Source organism: Grus americana, chromosome 12, assembly GCF_028858705.1.
Source record: "Grus americana isolate bGruAme1 chromosome 12, bGruAme1.mat, whole genome shotgun sequence".
Lineage (NCBI taxonomy): Eukaryota > Metazoa > Chordata > Aves > Gruiformes > Gruidae > Grus > Grus americana.
Window position 1 is genome coordinate 18,694,910 of NC_072863.1, and position 22,453 is coordinate 18,717,362.

At 37.1% G+C, this 22,453-nt stretch overlaps 1 protein-coding gene across 4 annotated transcripts in view; it reads right to left on the reverse strand.

Moving 5' to 3' along the window:
* Window positions 1–17,380, reverse strand: part of TENM1 (teneurin transmembrane protein 1) — a 736,058-nt gene extending 718,678 nt beyond the window's left edge. For all 4 annotated transcript variants that reach the window (XM_054839650.1, XM_054839648.1, XM_054839649.1 and 1 more), the window contains exon 1: window positions 17,268–17,380. The gene's annotated coding sequence lies outside the window, so the exon portion shown is untranslated. The remainder of the gene's footprint in view (window positions 1–17,267) is intronic.
* Between the last annotated feature and the right edge of the window lie 5,073 nt (window positions 17,381–22,453).

A 22,453-nucleotide genomic window follows, 5' to 3' on the forward strand; every position in this document is an offset into this window, starting at 1 on the left:
TTTGGGATCTCAAAGCAAGACCTACTATGTCTGCATTTTCTAGAGATGAAAAAATGAAATAAAAATCGAAGCATGATGTGCGTGGGTGCAGCCATATTACAAGAAACTTAAAGTTGCATTTCAGTTGTTGAGATCAGAAGCTAAAGTACTCATGGTCAGATGATCAGCTCCACACTGAAGAATAAGCTTCAAGGTTTTGTAAAAAAACCCCAAACAACTAAACAAAAAAAACCTGCAACCACCAGGAACCCACCCCCCCCACCCTGCAAAAAAAAAAAAAAAAAAAAAAAAAAAAGCAGTCAGATAAGTATCTAGGATAACTCTCTGTAAAAGAACGTATTTTAAACAGTGAATTTGATGGTATTCTTCATTATACTTACACCGTTTAAACTAAAAAGCCAAAAAAGCAGATAATTCACTCCAGGGTAACCACACTTCACAAGTGAACCCATTATTTTTTGTGCTTGCTCTCTTCTGCCCCCTTCACCCCATTCAGCTATGTCTCCTATGACCACTCCATTTGAAAATGTTACATTCTGGTATATTATCTGAGGAACAAAAATACTTTATCTGGGCTTACTGCTTTTATTCAACACCCAGAACAATCTATGTCAATTCCTTTAAGCTCCTTTGGATGGGAAAAAATATGGTTACATAAATCTTTGTAATCCTGAGGGGAGGATAGCGTATAAAGAGTTTACTGGCATTAGGATTAAGTCTAGTGTATTACAGTGCAATCTTTAATCTCCTAAAATCTACCTCACCGTTCCAAGCTGTTCCGTGCTAGTAGATGACGCTTTGGAAATAGGACACAGCTGGCAACACTGATAGAAAGAAACACTTAAAAAAAGAAAAGAAAAGGAAGAAGAAAGAAAAGAAACAATTGGTGAAACTGCTAATGAGCTGATTTAACACAGTGACTTGCACACTGGTTTTTTTATTAATTTAGAAATTACAGAAGTTGAAAGAAGGTCTTGTAACAGAAATTAGGAGGAAACAAAAGCACTGAAGTTTGAAACCAAGGAAGCTAGAAATGTGGACCAAAACCAGCCTCAATATATTGTACAAGATGCAAGAGTCTTGCTTGGTTTTGAGATTCATTGATCCTACTGAATATAACAAATGTGTCTCAGGTAACCAAGAAAAAATGAAAACCACCTCATGCCAAAATAGACTTTCTGTTCTCTTTTGATAAAAGCGTATGGAATGACAACACTGCTGAAGCCATGTATTACTTGAGAGAAAAATGTAGAAAAAGGTTGTAATTAGGCATATTTCTAAAGAATGCCACAGTTCTGCTATTTGGACTTGTGATTTCCCAGTCAAATAGTTTTCCGTTGAGCTACGTGTGGCCTCTGCCGAGTTTAAAGATTCAAACGGCCAAAAGCGTAAGGTGCAGGCTCAGCACCTTATGCATGGGCCTGACTGGGAGAGATACTGGAGCACCGATTCCCAGCTCTGCAACCCTGGCTGAACCATCTCACCTGCCTAAGTCCCAGTTTTCTTTGGCACGGTGTTCAGGAAAGCGTGTACACTTACAATAAAATGTAAATATTTGTTTAAGGGCTATTGTGACCCATGGTATTTAAATATGTGATTAAATGATAACCTAATTAGGGCCTTACACAGTAAATACAGATTACATGCTCATGCTATATCTGGAAAAGAGAGTTCCCCTGCTCCTGTGGCCAAAATCCCTAAGAACAGGAGCATCACACATTGAAATAAAAAATAATGAAGTAAATTCTTCCCCTTCTGCTCTGAAGTAATACTTATATTTCAAATCTGAAACCTCTGTTTTGAAAAGTTATAAGTCTGAGTGCAATAAATTGTTAGATACCAGCACAGACTCCTGTATCTACCTGGGACAATGTCAGTGTAATTTATTTTTTCATTTTCCTTAAAAAAAAAAAAAAAAAAAAAAAAGGAGGAGATGCATACTTTTCTATATTTGGGATTGTTCCATCTGCCTTTGCTTTGTCAAGCTTTAAATATACTAGACTTGTTAAGAGCTAAATATGAGCCATTATACATAGAATTATGTTTATCTGATAAAGTTATGCAAGTAATTCCATACATATCTGATACTCATCAGTATTTCAACTGTTAGGTAAGTTAAGTTTTAAGCATTTCCAGCATTGAAGAGAAGTATTAGCAGAAAGTAATCATGGTACTGCCAAATCTAGAAGATAGTAAAATAATACCATTTCTTTCTTATTTAGTAGTTTGTATTTCCAAAGCACTACACAATCATGAACAAATTAATCTAAGGCTTACACAGAATTTTACTGATAAGGACATTAAAAGCCTTTAGCAAACGTTTAATTGAAATAACTGCCGCACATTAATTCCAAGAAACTTGTTTTAGTGTCATAGAGATTTAGCAAACACCTAATGAGAATGAACTCAATATGCCCCAGTGCACAGAATCCTGTGTGTGCTCCTCTTGAGTCTCAGCTAGCACGAAACTGCTTTGAAATGACGTCTTAGGAGCAAATGAGGGGCACGTTAAGGATAGAAAGAACCTAATGATACACTGTCCCATAGAGCATGGGCAGAAACCATAGTCTTTAAAGCTGACAGCACCGTGTTACATGAAGAAAAAAATTTCACTTTGTCTTTTCAGTAGTTCTGAATTTCACTCCTAAATCTAAAGCTTTGCCCTCTCTAAAGCAAGAGTAACTGCCACCTATTTTCCCCCTCCAGGACAGTAAGTTCCAATAATTCTGTAGAACCACGCACTGTGATGAACCCAAAGGTTTTCTCAGAAAACAATGTTTCAAGGAAAAGCATTGCTGCTTCCTCTTCTGCATTGTGCTGTCTCCTGGTGGGCATGTGAATCCTTCGGGTTCCCCACTAAACACCACTGTGATAAAGGAAATTTTTATTTTGATCTTCTTGTGCATTCATTTTTGAACAAAGTGTCTGGCATTTCACCAGATGGTCTTTTTGCCCAGTAAAGGTCGGACGTAAAGAAAGAGGATGTGATTGCCCCCATCACAAGTCATTTTTACATCGGAAGATTTTTGGCACATCTCAACCATTAGGACAACCCTTTTCCCAGCACACTACAAAACTGATGTGTTTCTGAAATCAATACCGCTATGGATATTTCACTAGAAAAGAGTGGAAGGAAAAAAATAATCTAAATATACCAAGAAAAATGGCCATTAAAATCTCCCTACAACATGCATATTGCATTTGGATCTTGTAGAGCCATAGGGTTTGCAGCCCAACTTATGGCTACCCAGCCTGAAGCATGGCACCCTGTGGCATTATAATGGATGACGTTCCAAGAAACGTCTCTTAGCTGTGATGGTCTACCACCTTTGGCTTCCTCTGCGAGACAAGGTTAGTCCTCAGAAGTTTTGCTGAATTCCTCCACAATCTCCAAACTATGTTTTTTGCCTATCTCTCTTCAGGGTAACAGTTTCACTTTCATATTAAAAAAAAATACTAATAATATTTAAACAAGGGATTTTTATATATGTAGATAACATGCTGAATTGCAATCTAACATCAATTCTCCTTGAATAAACATACAGAAACAATAAAATGAGCCTGCTAAGAGGAGAAACAAAAAGTGAAACTGCTTAGACACTAAGTAGGTGGCAGTCCATTAAGAAATAAATGGACTAGCTTATCCCAATATACCTGCCTTCAATATTTGATAATTTTTGTTATAATTTAATGACTGTCATCTTATTCATTTGTTAAATAAAGGTATGCTATGCATATTAGTCTGTGCTCAGACAATCTGTCAATGAAAATATAGACATACAGCCAAACTTACTCACTTTAAGGGCCTACAGGAAAAAGAAAAAATTATACAGTGTTCAGTTAGAACCTGACTGGATAGGGTTTCTGCAGGCCTTCCTAAATCCTTTCAAACTTCCACAAAATCAGGACATAAGTACTTGCTCTCGCAAAATAAAAATGATACCTAACCTAAGAGCAGAACTTACTAGGCAGATGTGAAGTGGATTAATTCCTCTCAGTAGATATACAAATGCAAATGTTTGCCTTAGTTCTACAGACATGAACATTTAAGTTACACTGCCTTGTATTATGTTAATAATTTCTATCCTAAATAAAGTCAGAGAAAGCCCCAATGGGGCTCAAATTTCTTTAATATATTTAGCATATATAAAACTGACTGATTTCACTAAACAGAGTTCTTAAATCCATAATGAGTAATTTTATTTTCAACATTCTTATAAAAGTCGGGAAAAAAACCCCTCATAATATGTATGCATATTCATAAAACACTACCACAGGAGAATTAAAACTGCATAAATTGTGAGCAAATGTTGAATTATAGGGTGGGGTTAAAGCAACTTCATATTAGTGAAATATCCTACGGTGGCTTTCATTATTGATTCGCTGTCAACATCATGTTAGTTCTTTTCTAAATTAGTTCTGTGGCTTGAACTTGAAAAGATCATGACGCGGAGTCCACAGGTTCATTCTAATTGCTGTTTTTCCTGGTGGACTGCACCACGCCAACCTGTCACTCATCAAGACCATTTGTCTGTGAACAGACTTAATTAAACACCTCAAATCCAATTTCTTTGATCCTTTCCACTGTTAAAAAAACCACACGCACTCCATCAGCTATGAAGTTTTCTTTAAGAAAAAACTCCTTAACATACTCATTGGCATTATTCTCTACTGTTGAAGAGACGGATAATTCCAAAACAAGAAGATTAATTAGGAAGGGAAAATAAAATAGTTCTAGAGACAACAAAGAATTTGTTAACTCCTAAATATTCAGTAGAAGATTAAAGAATGATTCAGAGCACATACATATCTCTTCCTTTTTTTTTCCCCCTCCTTCAAATAAGATCTTCAATATGCAGCACAGGCTTGACTTGAATATAAATTTTAAGTCATCTTCCTTCAGATTTAAACAGGTGATTGCATTATATTTTGTGAAAGAGGTAAGCATTTTCAGCATCCTTCTTCATGACTTAAATATCCAGCACATTGGTAGAAATAGTTGAAGTGAAAACATCTCAAGATAAATGCGCAGTTTCATGAGAATGATTCACAAGGTGCTTTTTCTTTCTATTGTTAACATTCTTGCAATTTAAACTTTATTTATTAAATTGTTTTCAAGTGACATTCACTCATGTCTAGTCTTATAATTGCATTTGCAAAGTCTTTTGCATTTTGAAAAAGAACAAATCTCACAGCTTTGCGACACAGATTATTCTGCATTTGATGGGTATTCACTGCACCTTCAACAAGTACACAAAGTATTCAACATAGATTGCTGAGAGTTATAATTTCAACGCATTTCTTGATAATTAATTTATTAGAAATGAATATCTCCTAAATTGGGAAATAAGTTATTTGTATTTTAGAAAATGCTGTTTCTATAAGTGCTTTTATGAAAGAAAATTACTGGTTGTTGCTGGTTTTATTATTGCAAGGTCTTTAATGCCTGGTGGGCTAATTCTCTCTTCTTGCTCTCAGTTACATATTTTCCAGAGTTTTATGGCTGCACGAAGGGGACCTGGTCTCTGCAGCCATGTCTGAAGAGAGGTTCCTACATGACAGATTCTTAACTCGCCAAGTCGCAGCACGCTTTCATAGACCTGTTGTTCCTGAATTTGTCCAAACTCTTTCTGGACCTGCTGACACTGTCTGCATTCACAGTCTTCATTGGCAGCAAATTCTAGAAGTCCCTACCCACTACACCTTGTGCTGAGGAACCTGGTGAACAGCTCTTCCACCATATTCAGCTTCTCTACTGCCTTCACAATTTTGTAAACTTTAGCTCATTGCCTCCCCACCCAGGCAGCAACGGAGTCTTTCAAGCGTCTGACCCGACACGCTCCTGCCTTCAAACACATGCTTAACTACTCCGAGTTGAAACGTGGGGGTCAGAGCATGGAAAAACAGTGTTTATAAATATAAAGGCCAACAACTAGATTAAGCCTCATGATGAATTATATTCAGGGATGAAAAAAGAACATAAAAAACCCAGCAAAACAGCTAGACACTGCGTTGGTCTATTATTTGTTCTCATTATAACTCTTGTTAGGCCAGTGTTAGTGCTTTACAGACATTCAGAGACATCCTGTCTCGCAAACAGAGGACGCTTCCCCATCACAGTCCAAATGGTGCTATTACAACTTGATTACATATGCCCAAACTCTGAAGTAGGCAATTCGTAACAAGGCGGATGGGGGTGACAACCCACCTTGTGAACATTGTGAAAAGGCTCAGGTAATTAGCATGCACTGAACTCCAGCGATGCCTGGCAGTACGAATGGCAGCTAGTTTAGAGATAGCCAAACAAAAACTGTGCTTTCAAGAGATGTACTAATGTGATATTTTTTGTCCTCACACATTGCTGCCACAGTTGGTGCTCAGCAATTACCGCCTTTACCTTATAATTTCATACCTTTTAAACCCATCCTGACTCAAAAGATTTATCACTCCTGTTTCAGACTTAGCATTAATAACAAAAAAGCAGTATAATTTCTGAACATATCAAAACAGCAAAGACAGGAGGGAAAAATCAATCTATAGATAAATTAAGATCAATTCAGTAAGTTGGTGGTCTCAAGCCTGCCAATCCAGTAATAAAGTCCAGTTCAGAGTCTTTTGTTCTGTAACTGCACTTGGAAACTTTTTCTGATTACCCAAGCAGACATCAATGTGTACGACAAGCACAAGTTAAATGCCATAGTTTATGGTTTTAACAGGAGCAATAATTCCCACATTTAAGCTCTTTTGTCCACCAGAATAAGGACTGAGAGGTCAAGTTTCCTACATTGGTATTTTTTTTCTATGCTATCCCTTGGGAAGACTTCAGAGTTGGCTTTTTCTGTAATGGTGAGGATGATTAGAAATAGATAAAAGCCATTCATTAAAACTTCATGATAAACTCTGCATATATATTTGTATATAAAATATTTAGTTCTCTCTTGAATTTGAGTCTGTTTCTCCTATTAACAATCCATTACAGAAACTATGTACAAATGTAATTGAAGTAGAAATCTCTTTAGAGTACATTATACTTTATTGTTCACTAAGCTTTTAAGTATCTTTAGACAATGAAATTTTTATGTGGAGAATGTAATAATTCCATACAGTCTTTTTAGAAGCCTTTTTGTTTCTTCACACAATTAAAAAAAAAAATCAAATTTATTTTAAGTTTACTTTTCCTAAAATCTTAATGCCTATGACAGAGATTTTTAGATTAGAAAATAGCAGAGTCGATTTCGTTACTATTCCAGTCTCTATACAGAACACAAAGTACATCTGAAAGTTTGAGGAATTGTAATATAAAACTTATCATAATCAAAGTGGAAAGGTAGCATTAGATTTGATTCAATAAATGTGTGTTGAAAGAAGGTAGAAAGAGCCCTAAGCAATGCTGTAAATTCCATGCTGTCTCACAACATTCCCATTTCAGATTGCAATAATACTCATCTGTGATATCTCTTAGCATGAGAGCTACACAAACATAGCACAGACAGGCATTGTTGTATTTTCTTCTAATTGAGTATTACCAAATTACCAGCACAGATTATTCCCTGTAAGCATGCAGCAGGAAACTGCATATATTTTTTTCAAAATATCAGGCTTTTAGTCTTTTATCCTTAAAATGAATATAAGGAGAAGGTTCTTTATATTTGTTAGGTGGCTTATCAGTAAGTCTCCATGTTATTGCAAGGCATAATCACACAGAGAGAGTTTCAGAAGCTAGGACTTTCTTGTGACAAATATTTCCAACGCTAGAAAGCAGAGTGCAGCAACTTCTACCACTTCACAAGTTATCAGAAAAATTAGCTACAAATTGCGTTGCTCTACAGACCACAACTTTGTCTTAAAAATATTTTTAAATTATTGTAAATACATTTTTCTTTGTACACTGAAGTGGTGCTTTTATGTGGTTAAACTATTTATAAAATGTCACACCACTCCTAATCCCCCTATCTTCAAAGTATTAGGATTTAATCTGTACTGCAAGTAGTACGGGTCAAATTTTTCTTTGGGATATGGCTACAAACAGTTTGAGGTTATGTGCCAAGACCCAGAATGAACGTTTTGGTGTTACCAAACAGTGTGAATTGACATCGTTATACTGGATACTGAGGTAGCATCATCAGAGTCAAATGTGGTTAAATTCAGAAAAGATTCTCATCTGCCATTTCTCATTATCCGAAGCAAGTCCTATCTATGGTCTATCATTAGAAGGTACTTACTGAAAAAATATCAAACACACATAGCACGTCTCTTGAATCAAATGATCATAATTAACTTTTTTCAAGACTCACTCAGCAAAGTTGCAGTTAAATAGACTGTTGGTCTGACCTCTTTAGCAAGCAGTGACTGTACTTCAAAACAGAACCAACACGACTTCTTTTTCTTTAAACAGTCTTACCCCACAATCCCCTAGAATCTTCTGGCAAAAATCACTGAAAATAAACTGAGTGAGAACAGCGGAGAGGTGGTTAACTCAGCCAGCTCTGATTTCCATGAAGGATTCTACTAGGTCCAGTCACCAAAGGGTCTTAAATTAAGCTGACAAAAGATAAGAGGGAAGGTCCTCACAGGGATAACTAACTAAAAGAATGGAAACAAAGAGCTGCAATAAATGGTCAATTTTCTCAGTGAAGGGAAGGCACCAGTGGAATCCCACAGGGATCTTTGCTGGGGCCTCAGCGGCTCAACACATTCAGGAATCATCAGGAAAAGAGAACATTGAGAGGAGATTAAGTTTGCTACTGATGATAAGTTTTTCAGGGGAAGAAAAACAAAAGTTGACTGCAAAAAAAGAGTTGCAGAAAGACTCTGCGGCACTGAGTGATTGAAGATAAAATGGCAGATGACGTTCGAACTATACAAATGTAAAGTAATGAACTTGGCAGAAAAACATCTCTCACTTTGTGCACCCAGTGATTGATTCTGAATCAGCTACTACCAAAACCGAAAGAGATCTTGGGTTAAAATGAACATATCAGTTCAGTAGCTTAGGAATTATTAAACAGCAAAAAATCTCGGAAAATGTTACTGGGTAAAGCCAGTGTCGTGCCCACACCGTGATTGTTATGCGGAAGTCTGGTCCTTTCATCTGAGAAAAAGCATGGTGTAGAATTTGAAAAACAGTTGACAAAAATTATCAAAGGCAAGCAAATAACTTACACAGAAGGAAGATATACACAGGCTAGGACTCCCAGTCTAGAAAAACATCCACCAAGAGCCAGCTAAAAATCACAATGGGTATGGAGGAGGTGAAAGAAAAATCAGGTAGCTGCTTCTTTCACTGCAATAAAAAGAAAGCCTCAAACACAAATTAGCAGGTGGAGGTTCAAAATTAAAAACCAGGCAGGCACTTCTTCACTTACTGCAAAGATGAACTGCGGAACTCCCTGACAGATATTTGCAAGATATTGCTAAAAACATGCACGGATTCCCAAACTTTGGGAAATATTCCTAAAAGAAAATTTGACAGGCCATTAAAAACAAAAAGCCTATCCCTGATTTGAGCAGCCCCTTGCTCCTCAGTGGTGGCTTTTTTCTTTCCCCGCTTGCTGTACTGCTTATCGTCTTACCGTGCTGCACCTGGGAACATTTTGATAACAGCAGTGGGGATGTGCCTGGGCTGGCAGATGGCTTGGCCATCGCTGCTGCCTCTGGGCTGCTGTACTGGGCGGGCTGGAACTCCAGTATGAACTTGAGTCGACGGGACCGTGACCTGTGGATGAGTCCACGGGGGAGCAGGACACCCTGAAGTGCCTGTGACTGTGGATAAGTCCACACAAGAGCAGGTACATCTCAAAGCATCTGTGGCCATGGTTGTGTCTGTGCTGCAGCATGTATACCTCTGCAGGGATTGTGGCCCAAGGATAAGTCCACGCTAGAGAAGGTACACCTCGAAGCACCTGTGGCTGTGCACGAGGTCATGCTGGAACATCTCAGAGCATGTGGCCATGGATAAGCCCACAACAGAGCAGGTACGCCCCTGGATTGCAAAACTCAGAAATTAGAGGTAGCGCTTAAATGTTATGGTTTGCGAGAAAGGGCTGATAATGTTCTTCCTCTTTGGCTTAATGGTATTAGTTAAAGGGGTCAAAAAAGTCCAGCATAGTTCAAAATAGGAAAAAATCTCCCCATCAGTCCATGAATTATAACTCAGTTTGTTCAGCATATCATTGAACATTCAGACTCTTGATTTTAGGCTCCAGGCAATAACTATTCTATTGATTGTAGTAACATTCCTAACTTCAGCTCCGCTGATTTTACATTATAATCAACAACTAGTACACTAAAAGTCCTGAACAAAAACATCACAGATTTTCCACCAAAGTCATTTTAGGGACAAAATAAAAGTAGTGGAATATATAATGAGAAATGAGTTGAATTTCAAATATTTAACACAAAAATGCCTTTGGCTACCCAATGCACACCCCAATACAACAAGCTTGTAGGAATAGTAGGATAATAGGCAATTAGATTCTGATGCTGTAAGACCAGTATCTCCAAAGCAATAGCAAAAAGCTAACTTTGGGAGGCAAGCACAAACAAGAATAAACTAAGATGCCATAGCACTTCCTTAACTTTGTAAACAGCCCAAAAGGAAACTATCAGGCAGTCCTAACATGTAGGCTCGTTAAGATGCAGACTGTGCATAGATCAGTCAAACCTCTCTAAACCTTGGCCACTGATCATCTCTGAGTTGTGATGATTCATTTTAAAGATCACAGTGAACAGCTGCTTGAAGGAGCTCCAGCCAAGTCCATTAACTTTCCTCCTCCTGAGAACCTCTTTCTGTACAAAGCTCAGACTGCAGCCAAAACCATCATGCGTTCAGGTGATCAACAGGTTAGGAATAGATATGGCACTGAGATAACTGCTTAGGGGTTAACAAAGATAGGTAGAGAAATGTTTACTGCTCTCATATTAACACATTGAATATTAGAGAAGGATTCCAAACGGTTTGAAAACAGACGGTTATGCCAGAATTTTGCAGAGTAAGAAGAAGTTATGTCATTGCTAGCAGGAGTTTAAATTTTACGTGCAAATCCTCATGACACTTGATCCATAAGTATACTCTACCTTTCTGTTGCTGCGTTGCCCTCATTGGCACTAATTTGTGTTTTCCCCTGATATACGAGACTAAAAACTGACTGCAGGGAAAACATTAGAAGGGACAGAATTAGAGTTCCTTTACTGGCATTAACCTGGCCTCATTTATTTACAGATGAAGCTTTGTGGTTTAACAAACACAGGCATTACCAGGTTAATGAGCAGATGCTCAAAATTTTCTTGTGCATTCTGATATTTACTGTACAAAATTCAAATTGTGAGCTGAAGATGTAATAATTTTGTCGTAGGTTTTTCTAGAGCACTCATGACTGTGGTATTTAGGCTATTCACAAAAAAAAATAACTAATCTTCATGACACTCCTTAAGGACAAGTAGGGTCAAAATTCTCAGAGCAGTATTATTTTATGATACAACCATAATGATATGTGAAATACAAGTTTCTGACGTATCCCCCCCCTCCACCTCTGGATTTTAGACTGGGTGGGAGGATGTCTTTACTTTTAAGGAAATTGAAACTTTAGATTCATTCATGATCATCTGCCTCTTGATTACAGAGTTAACTGACAGAAGTATTATCTTTTAAAATTTTCCTAGTCATGTTAGCAATAAAGACTCACTCATTTCGACTGTGAACTATTTTACTTTTCAAAGTAAGGAACATGGCACTTATTGAAAAAGAATATGATCTTAATGAGAGTACTTTCACTTACGAAAGTAAAAATCTGTGGGATTTAAGTAATATAGCCAGCTGATTTGAGAGACCATCCAACATCTGAATTAATATTGGTGATAAACTATTTCACAGTAAAATTATTCATACTCAGTAGGAAATTAAATTGTCATAATATGACAAAGCATTAAAGAAACAGTATCTCTTATCTACGCCTACATATGTTGTATGAAATCACTGAGTAGTTGCTTTTCATAGTGTAATCTATAACATATTCCACTCTATACATGAAATAAAGTCATGTTGCTTATTTAGTACAAGTTACTGACTTCATTACCTTTATATTAAAATCCTACCTCCTCAATAAGTGAACAGTGAAGGAATGCTAGAACAGCTCTCAGTGACAGAGTTATTACAGAACACAGTTAGAGTAACTCTCTCTGCCAAGATTCAATTTTAGAAATAATTAATAATATTAATAACTTTTTTTAGAAAAAAATTAATTTAGATTAATTCATTTAAGATTTTAGTGATTATATAGTACAAACTAAGTATTGTTTGCAAACTAATTATCAGTTCTCCATTTTCTGGCTTAATCAGAGGTTTGGGGAGCATATTACATAGAAATGTATGTTGGTCAGGAAGGTCATTACACATTGCATTACACCTTGACACAACAGCGAACAGCAACATCAAATATAAATACAACCGAAAGTCAGGGATGGGGATGGGGGTGTTATCACGGCTTGATATTATGTTGTATAAATAATGCAGAAGGTCCGGATCCCAATCCAGGTTTATCTAAAGTGAATTGCCTAAGGCATTGTGTATTACCATCATACAGAAACAAACCGCAGTGGAGGTATCCAAGATGTTTAGATGTGTCAGCCCAGATTTCATATACGATGGCTGCCGATTGTTGTTTACCACTTACCACCTGAAGTATTTTCTTGTTGTTAGGAAGATGGAGGTATTTCAAATACTTGCAGAATAAAAATGGTCGAGAAATATATCTTCTAGTGATTATTACTGTACCTGCCGAATAACTTATTTGTTCTGCCAAATTCATGAAGAACTTTGCCTAAGTTGGAGACTCAGTAAACTAACTAAAAGTACACTTAACTAAGTAACTACAGTCCTCAAGTCTTAGCATGAAGCATGAGCATAAATGGAGACAAAAATCTCTTGGTGTTTCACAAACAGGTCCATCACCACTAACAGACAAATAATCCTCCTTTTCCAGGAAGGTACTAAAACCAAGCAGGTCTTAGAGACTTTTCACCAGCATTAAGATATTGAGATAGATATTCAAGGATACCAAATAAGAGACATTCACGTGGCCAAAATTAATTGCCTGTCCCCCAAATTATCAGAACTTTAACCTGTATAGACAATTCATTGTTTTTGTTTAGAGACCTGTAAACAAATTAAAGAAAATATGAACAATGTCAGAACATTTTCTGCTCAACTTCAGGGAGATCCTATTCCAAAGAACTGGTAATTAATTTAAAAGATAAAGTCTGGCACTCGCAAATTGCCAGGAAAAAATTACCATATTCTGTCCTGTGCAAGTCTGTATATTCTAATTTTAAAAAAATCTTATCCGTGTACCTGAAATTAAGGAACTTGTTCTGTACAAAATAGTCATTAAATGTGTTAGAATATAACTTTTTCTTAAGTACAATTTTGCTAAAGAGACAAACCCACTGAAAGGCGAAACTCAAAGTACTGGAGAGAACGATGCGGGAGGTTTTCTTGTGTTTCATACTTCAGGCGTTTGGTTAAAGGCATTTTCCTACTAAAGAAATAGGCAGAATTGGGATTTGGAAGAGCTGTGGAATAAGATTTTGTTTTAAAGGCCTGTTTTCCAGTCCTTGTTATAACAATTTAACATGGTCCTAATCTTGTTATTTTCTTCCTAATAACTAAAGCACTCGCTGAAAATGTGAAAGAGCATGAAGGACACTTGGCTTAAGGCATCTGTTAGTCAATCAGTTTTGCTTTACTAGGTAAACAGCAGTCTTCATTTAAAAAAAAACCCAAAACAACACAACAAAAGAAAAAGGGTTATTTCTCTGTTATAAACACTTCTTGAGAGAGCAAAGTCATCACCACAATTACATTTGACCTTTACTGCTTGAACTCCAGGGAAAATAATCACAATTCATAGAGTTAATTAAAAATACACAATGCTGCAGAAAATTGAAAACTATTTGAAAATAAAGAGAAAACATTTTATTTGGTAAGTAAAGCTCCAGGTGCAACTGCTTCTCAAACAAATAGGTTTTTTTTTAAATCCCTGCTATTATAATTATAGTAATAGTTATTATTCTGCAATTTCCCAACTTTTCCAGTCTCTTGAATACTGTAGTATAATGCTACTGTTAAAATTACATCTATTGATAAACTAGATGTTCCATAGATTGGCCTGAAGCATAAATTGACATTTTGCAAATCTAAGTTTTTCCTGATACTAAAATACGTGTATGTATACACACACACAAAGATATATAGTTTGTATATGTCCATCTTGAAATGTAACCATTTCATCTAATGTAGACCCCAACAGAACACTAAAATAGCTGATTTGATTTCTCCTAAGAGATTTAAAATATATTAATAGAATTATCTATTTGACCATTTGGGGAGGCTTCTGATTCTGTTATAACATCATCACTTCAGCGTTCACTGCTTATAATAAGCAGACAGAAGGGCTACAGCCAAAGGGCTTAGTCAGAATTGGGATCTCAATAATGCTGTTCACTAAATAAACCAGACACGGTGCCTGTCAAGGAAATTTATAACTGCATATCGTGTGCATTATATCAAAGCGCAGCGTACTCATAGGACTCTAATGAGGAAGTAAACAACGCTGAGGGTCAGATCAGAAGGCTGCAACATTCTGCTCTCTACAGGGAAAATAAGGCTTGAATTAAATCCTCCGTTAGTTGCACTGCTACCGGTAGGGATGTATTTCACTCTCTAGACATATAAGCTGTTCTGGAAAACCATTTCCCAGCTTATTGTCACAGAGGTCTTCTATTGATCACAGCAAAACAACACTGTGATTGATCCTTCTTGTCTGCAGTATTTTCAATATGATCATAAACTAAAAGTCTAGGTACCATTTATGTGGAAGTTAATGGGATGGTATGCTTGAGCCTAGGTTACTCAATACATGTACTGCTTTAGAGAACAGAGTCCAATCTCTTTATGTCTACTGGTTTTACTGCAAAGAATCAGCAGACTACTTAAATAGCATTGCATATAAAAATATCGCTTGATAAACCTATCACAATACATGCACCTCTCCATTGAATCATACTGATTTTATACGTTTTTCCATCCTGGCCCTAGGTGTATAGTAGCTGTTACATTTATCACCTCCGTGTTCAACGCTGTCTTCTGTTATTTCAAGTCTTACCCCCTTTTCTATCAGGCTGGGTTCCAGGTCCTGTATTTATGCTTGCCCTTGAGCTTCACAGTGACAACTGAGAGGCCTTTATTCCTCTCAAGAATTTAGCTCTCCTGTTGACACACATTCTATGCAAACATGCAATCTTTTGTCTAAAGAAAAATCAGTCTTTGCCTGACAGAGCTTACCACATTAGCATGTAACTCAACAAGAAGTGGAAATTTAGCAAGGAAAAGACAGAAAAAACAAGAGTAAAACTGGTGCTTGCCAAGACAACAGAATAGTTTGTACACAACGTAGTCAGCATCAAAGCAACTGCTTTAATCTTGCACATTGTGTGAAATCTGTACTTGGTTCTCTGACGTACATACACACTTCTTGGTCTTTCTGCTATCATGAACCATTTTATTGAGAGACTCATGAACTTCCCGATAGGTCTGTCACATCAAATGTTGCTAGAAGATGGCACAAACCATCTCTACCAGCAGTGTAAGCCTGATCTCCTTCTCAGAACCTCTAGTTTTTGTGATACCTTGGGCAACAAGGGTAAGAAAATACATTTCACGTTGAAAAGCCATCTTCTTGTTAAATGAAAGGAAGGAATGTGGGAAAAAAGGAATAAAAATTAGCTAATATTTGCCATCATTAACAATGAAGAAGACACAGAAAATTAAGTGAAGTAGTTATGCAAGTAGCATTATCTAGAATTGGTCCTGAAGGAACAACAACATATTTTTCATGTTGCTGATGCCCCACTCGTTGAATGTGTGTGGTGTGCTCATGCATCTACCTGCATTAATGCATACATGAAAAAACAACATCTAATACGAACTATAGGTACAACACAGCTTTGATTTGAACAGGAAGGGGCAAGCCAGCCATAACTTCATATAAGTTACACAATATTACATGGCTTCAGGCACTACCAATTACCCAGTGAATGAGAGGCCCTTTAATTTCTTTCACTCTATTCCTCAGAAATCCACCCTTGTAAACACACTTGAAGCAAAGAGTGTAGAAAATGAAGCTAGAGGGAAAGATGAACTGTGCAGAGAAAAAGAATAACGCTGAAGTCAATACGGAGCAGAACTGTCTGCAATTTTACCATAAGTTAATGGGTTTTTTTTTTGAATGAAGCACTCCCTGTAATTTGAGGTCTGTTATTCCAACCATATACCAACTCTTGAAGAAGTTACAGAAATGACAGGAATTATGGACATACTCCTTTACTTTTAAAAATTAAATCTAGAGGCAAAAAAAACCCCACTTCCACAGCACTAGTTTCATTTGTGGGTCTTTTTTTTTTTTCCCCCCCAGTAAAATCATACCTAGCCTAAAATAAAATTAAGTAAAACGCAAACACTGTCACAATCTGTTTTTCACAAACTGGATATGATGAGGACCCCAAATATTCCTGTTACCCAAGAATAAATTCTGGGAACTGGAAAACAGTCTAAGATTTTCTCTGCAGCATGAAGTCAATTTGCAGAGATTCATCAAAATATGTATATTTTATCAGCAACGAATCTTGAGCAGAATTCCAAAGTGTGTAAGCAAAGAAATGTATCTATGAATGTTCAGTTAAAGTCCTGACTCTGAATTTCAGTTTGACTGTCTTCACACTGCTCATCTTAATTTTTAACAGACTTCTAGTTAAGAAGTCAGTTAACAGGAATTTTATATAGCATTGGTGGATGTAAAAAAATATATATTTGTATATCTGGAAAGTGAATCTTCAGTTAATAATTTTGCCTCTATCACAAACTTGGTTCTGAAAGAACAGTCATTCCTTTGATGTAGAGAAATTTACTTGTTCACCTACAAGACCAATCCAGCTTACTCACAACAAATTTTGAGCAGATAGTCTTTGCTCATGATGAGCTGTATGCATACACATAATCTGCATATTAAGTATTACTCAGAACAAATTTTTTAAAATGCAAGTTCTATACAAATCAGCTTACAAGGAATAAAATATTAAATACTTATCTCTAATAATTCACTGGGGGGTTATTAGTCATTACCTGCATACTTCCCAGACTTTAATCTGGTACCATACTTGTGACAAAGGGATTCATAGCAAAATGTTGCTGCAGTTGCTTCTTTTAAACTCACCTAATTATTAGTTCCAAAATTCTTTCCTTTCTGAAGGCTCAAGGAAGCATCTCTTCATCTCCTGCAAGCTCAGCCGAAGAGTGTGACAGAGCTATGCTGCTGGAAAGAAGATGACAGATGAAGACAATTTTATTCAGATCTGAAAAGCTAAGTTGGACTTGCAACAGAGCTCCAACATACAACAGATGTGTTCAAAGCAGTCATTCTAAAAGTAAATGCAAGTCACTGCTCTAATACAATCATTTCAACATTAAACAGCATTGTTTAATCAGAGCACTAATCATATTTGTGACCCTCCAGATTCTGCAGCAACTTCCATTTCTGGATTGGCTTTCATGCTAAAAATACTTGCTTTTAATAACAGTGAAATATAACAAATGTTTAGTAAGAGCAGAGAAGCAATGTATAAAAGCGAAGCATACTATAAATAAAGATTCTACAGTAGAAATCTTTTTTTTTCCACTGAGAAAATATCAAGGAAAAAAATATCTGTTCTATGTTCTACCAGGCTAAATCTACTACAACTCCATGTGATTTACACCAGTGCAGCTGCAACATCAACGTCCCCTTCTCTACTACTTTATAACATGAACTGTGTCCATTAATCAATAGATTTGGACTTCAGCTTAAGAAATATCAATTTATACAAATTTTGAAGGCCAAGATATTGTCTGGAAAGAGATCCTCTTGCATTAATATATTTATACAACACAGATTAACTAGGCTGCAAGATATTGAAAAATGAATAAAGGTAGTTATTAACATATACTGCTTGTCTAGGAACTGTGGATCAGGCTACTTTGCAATTCCCTTCTACACAGAAAAAAATCAAGCTCTGTTTAAATTTGCACCATTGTATAATTCTTTTTATTTTTTTCATATGCATTAGAATACTCTATTTTTCATGCTGTGAAAAATAAATATATTCAGAACAGCTGCAAAACATTGCAAAGATTATTGTCTTATAGCTGGCACTGATTTCAAGCAGATAGCACATTCATTATTTCATCTAACAACCAGCATAGCTAAGGATCAGGAAAAAAACACCAGATAAACATTCCAAATGCATTAATTTAGTTCAGCACCCCATTTTGGTGGAAAAAAAAAAAAAAGCATATATATGTTCATCTGCATCAGAAAGCAAGCATAGTAGGGAAAAATGAATCCAATAAACAGAATGTGGGAACTATTTTGGTCATCTTAACTTAGATAAGCTTATTTGGCAAGCAAAAAAATTATGAAGCTTTCACTAAGATGTTGAGTTGTAGCATGTACTCTGCTGGTAACAACTGGAATACATCAGATGTATGGACTGTCTTTTCCTCTCCTTAATTTCAGTCAGTCCCACAAAGACAAAAATATTGTCTGCTTGTTTTGCCAAATGATACTTGTCTTCTTGCCATTGAACAATAATAAAATTTCATTGACAAAAATAACATTTGGGTAGCTGCCCAATACAGATTGCTTCTTCCTGGACACACTGTCATAAAACCATACAAAAAAAGCTATGGGTCTTGTATAAAGGCTGTTCCTTATTGAGACTGCAGGACAGACCTTTAGACAATCTTGGAGATGCTAAAAAGACAATGAAGACTGAACGACGTGTGCACCACAATTGCCTTTAGTGATCTACTCAAGCAGGAGTCAGTTTTACATTTGGTGGTCTTGTTTCCATTACAGGTGTTAAGAGGTCCAGAAAATACAGAATTAAAATTGCCTTTGCCCCAGCAAATATGTCAACATCACTTCTTACAAAAAGCTGGGACAGAGGTGGCAAAAGAATCATAGAATGGTTTGGGTTGGAAGGGACCTTTAAAGGTCATCTAGTCCAACCGTCCTGCAATGAGCAGGGACATCTTCAACTAGATCACATTGCTCAGAGCCCCATCCATCCTGACCTTGAGTGTTTCCAGGGATGGAGCATCTACCACCTCCCTGGGCAACCTGTTCCAGTGTTTTGCCACCCTCATTGTAAAAATTTTCTTCCTTATATCTAGTCTAAATCTAACCTCTTTTAGTTCAAAACCATTACCCCTTGTCTTATTGCTACAGGCCCTGCTAAAAAGTCTGTCCCCATCTTCCTTAAAAGCCCCCTGTAAGTACTGAAAGGTCATAACAAGGTCTCCCTGGAGCCTTCTCTGCTCCAGGCTGAACAACTCCATTTCTCTCAGCAGAGGTGCTCCAGCCCTCTGATCATATTTGTGGCCTCCTCTGGACCCTCTCCAACAAGTCCATGTCTTTCCTGTGCTGGGGACTCCAGCAGTACTCCAGGAGGGGTCTCACAACAGTGGAGTAGAGGCAGAGAATCACCGCCCTCAACCTGCTGGTCATGCTTCTCGTGATGCAGCCCAGGATATGGTTGGCTTTCTGGGCTGTGAGCACACTTCGCCAGCTCATGTCCAGCTTTTCATCCACCAGTACCCCCAGGTCCTTCTCTGCAGGGCTCTTCTCAGTCCCTTCATCCCCCAGCCTGCATGGATACTGGGGGTTGTCCCAACCCAGGTGTAGGATCTTGCACTTGGCCTTGTTGAACCTCATGAGGGTCACATGGGCCCACTTCTTGCAATTGTCCAGGTCCCTCTGAATCGCATCCCATCCCTCAGGCACGTCAGCCACACCACTCAGCTTGGTGTTGTCTGCAAACTTGCTAAGAGTGCACGCAATGCCACTGTGTGTCACTGATGAAGATATTAAACATGTCCCAGTATGGACCCCTGATGGACACCACTTGTCACTGATCACTGTCCGGACACTGAGCCATTGACCGCTACTCTCTGAACATAGCCATCCAATCAATTCCTCATGCACCCAACAGTCCATCCATCCAATCCACATCTCTCCAATTTAGAAAGAAGGAGGCTGTGGGGAACCATGTCCAAGGCCTTACAGAAGGCCAGCTAGACAATGTCCATAGCTCTTCCCTTGTCTACTGATGCAGTCATTCCATCACAGAAGGCCACTGGGTTGGTGAGGCAGGACTTGCCCTTGGTGAAGCCATGCTGGCTGTCTTGAATCACCTCCCTGTTCCCCATGTGCCTCAGCACAGCTTCTAGGAGAATCTGTTCCATGGTCTTCCCAGGCACAGAGGTGAGGCTGACAGGGCAGTGGTTCCCAGGGTCTGTCTTTCTACCCTTTTTAAGAACAACTTGATGACTTTATAAGTGGAAGACTTCTCTTACGAACTTTCAGAATATCTATCTTAAACTATTTCCAAAAAGCATTTCTTAATTTTAGCTTGAAATTTAATATCATTTAAAAATAACAGAAAAGGTCAAATTAACAAATTTGAAAAATATTTTTTAGACCAAATTCCGTAAGTTTTATAGTGATACATTAGAGATTATTTGTTGGGTTTTTTTGTTTGTTTCAAACCTCCAAACACCTCCATTTGACCACCACCCCCCAATCAATTTTGCCACTCGGGTCTATTTCCAATGCAATTTCCTAGAGGTCAGCTTAGGCATATATAGAATATATATCATTTTAACCTAAGCAACAAACTATAAGACATGAAACTGCTAGTGGAGCTAGTAATTTCTCTCTACAATTGACCTTTCAGTCCTCTATCTATTTCATATTTCTGTTTAATCACATAGCCAGGGTTATTCTCACTCAGCTACTCCCTATGTATTTTACAGTTTTTATGAAATTTTTTACCATAGTTCTTTTCAAATGAAGTCTAAGAAAGTTCACCATGTTCGGAAGTGGTATATTCTTTGCTATACTATAGTCAGTTTTAAGCTAATTGGACTAGTTATAGTTTCAAAAACAACACAGAAATGGAAGGAATTAAACTGATCGCTGCTGAATTGGCCATAAAAAACAATAAGAGAATGATAGCTTTAATATGAACATTTAAGACGTCATTCAAAATAAAATTTTAAGTATTTTTGCTCATGGTGAGAGAAAAGCATTTGGGACCTATTAGGAAACATTATCACAGGTCACTTGGGAGGAAATAAACCCAAACATAGCTTAACTCCACCACAAAGAAGTTGACCAACACTGACTTTTTATCCTATGTTTTTTTTAGGCTATGTTGAAAAAGCTGTGCTCAAAAATAGAAGATTGGAACTTCAATTACACAACCTATAATAATATACTTTATAAATTTTCCAAGTATGGACACTAAGTATGGATTGCCACTGATTAAAGAGGTAGCTTACACTAAACATGACATTGTATAATCACAGGCGCAGTTATATAATCCTTCTTAGGTATAATTACACACCTCAATTTCATCACTTGCCCTCAGTCGGGAAGGAAAATACCTTTTACAAAAGGAGAAGATCAAATTCAGCTTCACTGATGGTGCGAAGATGAAAGTAATTTTTAGAGAAGCAATCAAGAAAGACAATAGCTGTTTGCTTCCAGATTTTCCTTAGCCTTCTATCAGCATGACCATTTCTCCTGTAAAATTTGTACCCTGGTATCAGAAGGTATCAATGTTTGTTTCCCACTTGTCAAGAATACGTCCATTGTGACAATATCCTCATTTTAAAAATAGGTATATTTATTAATAACTTATTTCTATTATTCTAAGGCTGTCTTATAGCTAATAGACTCATATATACAAATTGGAAACAATCTGATATCATGCAGCACCCTCGGTGCACTGGCAGCAGTTCAGGGATCCACAGTAGAAAAGTAATATTCAAACACGACTCTGTCTCAAGGGCTCCTGCCCTGGACTGTAATTAGGAAACCCAGTTCCTGGTACCAGTTTTACTTACATTCCTGTCAGTCTGTGCTTATATGTAAAAGCAATCATCTATATGCATTTAAAAGCCAATCACAATATTTTCTGAGAGTTTAATAATTTAAAATAAATAAAATAAAATCTGTAAGGTATTAGAAAACAACTCTGTTTGGTACTACCAGACCTTCTTCCAGAAAAAGCCACATTTTCATTGAAACAAAACAATCAACCTGAAATCCCAATGGCTGAAAACTTCTTGCAAATGATGAAAAGCAGTTATTTTCTATAGAAAATACTTATTTTTACATTAAGGAGTTTTTATCCCAAGTTCAAGCATCTTTTAAAACATGACAGAAGGATAATTTGGCCAGCACTTCTGAGGATGCTTTTTTATAGACACAAATGTAGGTTCACAGCAGCGAGAGAAGAAACGAGCCCTGTGTCCACAGGTAACTCAAAGGAGGACTTCTCAGTAACTTCCGATTCG